The sequence below is a fragment of the Cyprinodon variegatus genome, unplaced genomic scaffold (assembly GCF_000732505.1).
Source record: "Cyprinodon variegatus isolate N-32 unplaced genomic scaffold, C_variegatus-1.0 Scaffold3, whole genome shotgun sequence".
NCBI lineage: Eukaryota > Metazoa > Chordata > Actinopteri > Cyprinodontiformes > Cyprinodontidae > Cyprinodon > Cyprinodon variegatus.
In genome coordinates this window covers 2,085,861-2,091,532 of record NW_015150456.1, presented here as the reverse complement: position 1 = coordinate 2,091,532, position 5,672 = coordinate 2,085,861, and the positions used below count along the sequence as shown (strand labels likewise).

General features: G+C 39.0%; 1 protein-coding gene across 1 annotated transcript in view; it reads right to left on the bottom strand.

Moving 5' to 3' along the window:
- LOC107082564 (kelch domain-containing protein 3-like) overlaps positions 1-5,672 on the bottom strand; it is a 27,263-nt gene that overhangs the window by 12,733 nt on the left and 8,858 nt on the right. The window contains exon 2 of the mRNA XM_015371323.1: positions 3,736-3,922. The gene's annotated coding sequence lies outside the window, so the exon portion shown is untranslated. The remainder of the gene's footprint in view (positions 1-3,735; positions 3,923-5,672) is intronic.

Below are 5,672 nucleotides of genomic sequence, written 5' to 3'. Positions count from 1 at the left end.
TGGATGAGGACACACCTGTGAATACGTGAAGGACAGACTTAAGATCTGCAGGACGTTAGGAAAGAACATCAGAAGAGGGGTTTAAACTTAGCTTCTCTGTTCTGATTGTTTGGGACGGTTGGAAAGAAAACAATGCGAGTTACTGAAGTGGGCTCCCCCTAGCCCTGTAGGGGGCCAATGGTGATGCTTCCTGATACAATCTATAAGTGGATTTACTGCTCACCCACATCTATCAGCTTCCTCTCAATCCTGAACACTGCAGTCCATAAAGAATAGAAGCAAAAAGTCCTCTGGGAGAACTTATAACAACAATGCAGACGCTCTGATAATGGTCTGTGGACTATCACGCGTGGTCTAGCCCTGTGTCACAAGATGAAAATAATACGTGATTCAGAGCGATGACACTTTGGACCTGTGGTCAGGAAACTCCCTGGATCTAAATCCACTGTGGTCAGGTTCTCACAAAGCAGGTGGGAAACAGAAGCTGAAAAACGGTTCGTCGCAACGCACTCAGAAGACAAGAATGTATCCAGAACTAGAGATTCAAGGTATTGATGAATGGATTTATCTAAAGTTGATTGATGTTGATCAAAGATTAACTTATTATCCAAAATAATTGCCAATCAATTAATCTTAAAATTGATCCGTGATCAATTTAAGATGAATTTATAAGCGTCTATTTTCTTATAAGACTGAGTTTTATCTTGCAATAGGAAGATCTTTCCATAAAAGTAGGGCTAATACGATGACTTAAAAAAAAGAAAAATATTATCCTTATACATTGTTAAACTGTATGGCAAAAACAGGAACCAATTAGGTTCCTGAACAAAATATCCATTCATCCATTTTATGTCACGCTTATCCGTTGCATAAGAATAAAATATGTTGGAAATGTATTATTTCTAATGAAAAGAGACGTAAATGTCAGGTTGGGTGGTGGCTTTGAGGACCCAAATGCAGAGAGGAGAAGGTACAGATGAGTTTGGATGATTTAATGAAGGTACAAGGGGAACAGAGGCAAAAAAAATAAATACTGAAAACCAAACAAAAGCCAGTAAACGTTAGGGAAAATACTCGAGGGAAGCAAGAGACTAAAAGGAATGAAACTACCTCTTCATCACAACAAACCAGCACTGTATGAAGACTCACTCACACACAGGAACCCTGACAGTAAACCTATAAGGCTACGTTCACACTGCAGCCTGAAGTGACCCAAATCTGTTTTTTGGCCCATATGCGACCTGGATCTGATCTTTTTATTGCAGTCTGAACAACTCAGATCCGATTTTTTCCAATGCGACTCAGGCCGCTTGGCTATGTGGTCCGATACGAATCTCATCTTTTCAAATGCGACCTGCGTCTGAACGGCCAGGTCGCATTTATCCAACCTGAATGCCATTAATACCCGACAAAGGTCTGTATTCTAGGTCTTGCTATGAAGAAGTAGCAAGAAAAACAACAACCATGGCGGACGATGATGCAGAAAGCAGTATTCATGTTTAAATTAGTGCTGTCAATCGATTAAATTTTTTTAATCGCGATTAATCGCATCAATGCCTGAGTTAACTCGCGATTAATCGCATTTTAATAGCACATTTTTTTCCTGATTGAAAATCATTTAAATACTCTCGATGACATACAAAAAAATACATACAGGCTAGGTTTGTGCCAATGTTCTTTTTTTAAAATGAAAACAGGTCACAGATACTGATTTATGCCATAGAAACATATGGCAAGAAGATGGGGAGGCATGTAGCAAAAAATAACAAATATGTAGCCAAAAAAAAGGCCCTGAAAACAGGCTGATGTAAAAGACAGTCTTTACAGTCAATACAGTCTTTTGAACAAAGACAAGCGTTTTACCCTACTGCTATAAAATGTAGTAGAGTTAACATTAGATGTTAATTAACCAAGGTAATAATGAACAATTTTCAATCAATACATCAAAATCAATAGGCCGACATCACTAGATGGAGGTAGTCTATGCTCTAGAAAGTTACTTTTCAGCCTCTTAACAAAAATCTCACGTTAAAAAAATTATCGCCGTTAAAATGGCCTTGCGTTAACACGTTAATAACGCGATAATTTTGACAGCACTAGTTTAAATATCTTGAAAAGATTGCATTTTTATGGGTGGAAAAGATCGCTAAATGCGCTCCAGCACTACCATTTATGTTTACTTCCGTCAACACAGAGCACGCTGCTTGTGACATCATTGCGTCCTCTACTGCGCATGCGGGACACTTGCGTTGTATGAATGCAGTTCACACAGTAGATCACATACAAGTCGCATACATTTAGAAATGTGAAAAGCAATGCGAAAATAATCGGATTTCACAAAAAAAACTGAAGTGAGCATCAAGGCCTGCAGTGTGAACATAGCCTAAGATACAGGGGAGGTCGCTCCAACATACTGTCAGACTGTTTATTTCTTCGTTTTAGTGGAGTGGATGCAAACTGTGATGTAGCGTCCTGTTTTTGTGTAATCCAGACTTTATTTCTCAGATAGACTTGTGATGCTGGCGGCTTTTAAATGGCTGATTCTGGCTGATCTAATAGGAAATAAAAGCTTGGCTCTATGTAGAGCATTAGCTTGAAAAAAGGCTAGCAAATTGCTAGCATGTCTTTTTCTAGCATGTTTGTGTAATTGCATCAAATTGTTTATATCACAGAGTTGATTATTTGATAAGATCCCAGTCCAGAAGCTAATATCCACCACATCAGGAACAAACACACAAGTCATCAAGAACAACAACCAAACCAGGAAGAATTCGCTTCAGATAAAAATATAAAGGATTTAAAAAAAAAGCCTACAGGTCAGTGTTTGTGAAACTATTTTCATCCAGAGGAGAGAATCTATATAGAATTTTACTTTCACTTAATTTTAAAAAATGAAACATAAAGCAGCTCAAAAGGTGTGAGATTATTATTATTTTTTTTAATAAACAAGCACAACTTTAAAGGAAAAGTCTGGTCAGAAAGAAATAATTAATGGTTCATTATTTATACCTGAAACTAATATGTTCGCGGTGATTTAATGAATTTAGGATTAATCAGTAAAAAAATAAAAACAATATTTTTCGCAGTCAGAAGTCCTTGTCTGGGAGCGGCAATCTTGACATCTTCCAGCAGTGACGTCACTGTGCGGTAAGCCTAGCGCCATTCTCACTGCTTTATAAGCAAAATCAATGGGAACTACCTCAATTCACCAGAGCTATAGTGAAACTGACAATGCCCTCGTGCATGGCAGTCGGATGTTGGAATACATCGGGTAAAAGTAAAAAAAGAGAGTTATTCCACCTTTCTGATACCTGATCCTCCACGGACGGGTTGGTCGTTGGATCGCCAACTTGAAGAGGGAGGATTTACCATCAAACTTCTGGCCAGAGAAAAAACCCGTAATATGTAGCCAACATTTGGAAGAAGAATGTTTTCAAGATGACTTGTTGTGACAAACACCAGATACAGCACTGGGACTTGATCAACAGCTGATACCCACCGTGACGTCACAAACCTTTAGGTGGCAGTAGTGTTCTTTGACAAACATGGATGCCTCCAGTAAAGCACATTCAAATGAAATCTACTCTGAATTAAAACACTTAACATTTATTGAACAGTATGTGATAATTTCATATTTTAAGTACTTTCAGAAGTTTGTATTCTGAATATGCCCAGACTTTTCCTTTAAAAAGCCATATTATAAATGGGAATCATGTGTTCATTGAGGGCCTTTACCAACACTGTACTTCCAGAAGTCTCCCAGGCAGCTGCTGTCCCTTCCTCCCAGGACGTAGACGTCCCCGTTATAGCTGCAGCAGGCGTGTTTGCAGCGGTCACCCGGACACAGGCGGCTCTGAGGGAGCGGCGTCCACAAACAGGGACTAGTCTGACCCGTCCCTGGCATCTCTCAGCATAGCAGGATCTTCAACAATAAAAGAAGCTGGGTTTGTTTGTGGATAAATCAATCGACCAGAAACATCTTTAGAAAGGTGTAGAATTCAACCCTGTTGATACTTTCAAGATAATGTTAGGACATCATGTCTGCGCTAGAACACATTTAGATAAACTCTGCCAATAAGTAAAACCCTTATTTTTCTGTTTTCAGCCAAATATAAACAAAAAACAAGCAAACTGTGCAGATAAGTTCAGAAATGGTCTAAGCAGATCTCCTGTGAAGACCCGCTGGGATAATGAGACATTCAACAGGTGACATTAGCAGTGGTTGTTATGGTAGCGGTGTGTACGATGGTTCACCTGAGACGTTCTGACTCAGAACACCTGACTAATGATAGAGGAGGAGTCTGGAGAATAAAGAGCCAGACTCCAGAGAGAGAAACTCTCCAGTTCTTCGATAACCAGTGGCTCCTCTTCTAACATTTCAGCCCAGACTCTTCCGCCTGGGTTACATCAAACTTTAGAGATTAGTTTATTTATTTTTTTCTGTTTTGGTTTATCCTCACTTGTGAATAAATGTGATAACATACACTACTGTTCAAAAGTTTGGGGTTACATTGAAATGTCCTTATTTTTGAAGGAAAAGCATTGTACTTTTCAGTGAAGATAACTTTAAACTAGTCTTAACTTTAAAGAAATGCACTCTATACATTGCTAATGTGGTAAATGACTATTCTAGCTTCAAATGTCTGGTTTTTGGTGCAATATCTACATAGGTGTATAGAGGCCTATTTCCAGCAACTATCACTCCAGTGTTCTAATGGTACAATGTGTTTGCTCATTGGCTCAGAAGGCTAATTGATGATTAGAAAACCCTTGTGCAATCATGTTTACACATCTAAAAACAGTTTAGCTTGTTACAGAAGCTACAAAACTGACCTTCCTTTGAGTAGAATGAGTTTCTGGAGGATCACATTTGTGGGGTTAATTAAACACTCAAAATGAGCAGAAGAAGAGAACTTTGATCTGAAACTCGACAGTTTATTCTTGTTCTTAGAAATGAAGGCTATTCCATGCGAGAAATTGCTAAGAAATTGAAAATATCCTACAACGGTGTGTACTACTCCCTTCAGAGGACAGCACAAACAGGCTACTGCGGGTACTATTTAATGAAGATGTCAGTTAGGGACCTGCGAGGCATCTGTTTCTCAAAGTAGAGACTCTAATGTACTTATCTTCTTGCTCAGTTGTGCAACGCGGCCTCCCAACCTCTTTTTCTACTCTGGTTAGAGCCTGTTTGTGCTTTCCTCTGAAGGGAGTAGTACACACCAGAAGTAGACTGGTGAAGTATTAAGACTGGTCCAGAAGTATAGCAGAAAGAAAATGTTGACTTTATTTTGCATTAAGATGTTTGAGATCAAACAAGAACGATAAATTCCCAGCAGGGTGTCGGATGAGGTGCTTTAACACAAGGGCTACTCAGACCATTTAACACCACAGAGGCGCAACATGGCGCATGTGGAGTGAAACACTACATTATTACAACATCAAATAATAACAGAGGCAACGTAGTTCTACTGAGATAGATTTGAAGTACTCTTTATTGACATTGACCGATCTATAAAATATCCCACTCCATCGGGGCCCTGTTTTAGGACGTCGGATTACCCTATTCTGAGCAGAAAGCAATTGATTTTTTGATATTTAGGATTTCGCCTTCAAAATCCACCATGGCAACAGAAGAAATAGTCACAAACTGGACATTTGTCGGCAATAGA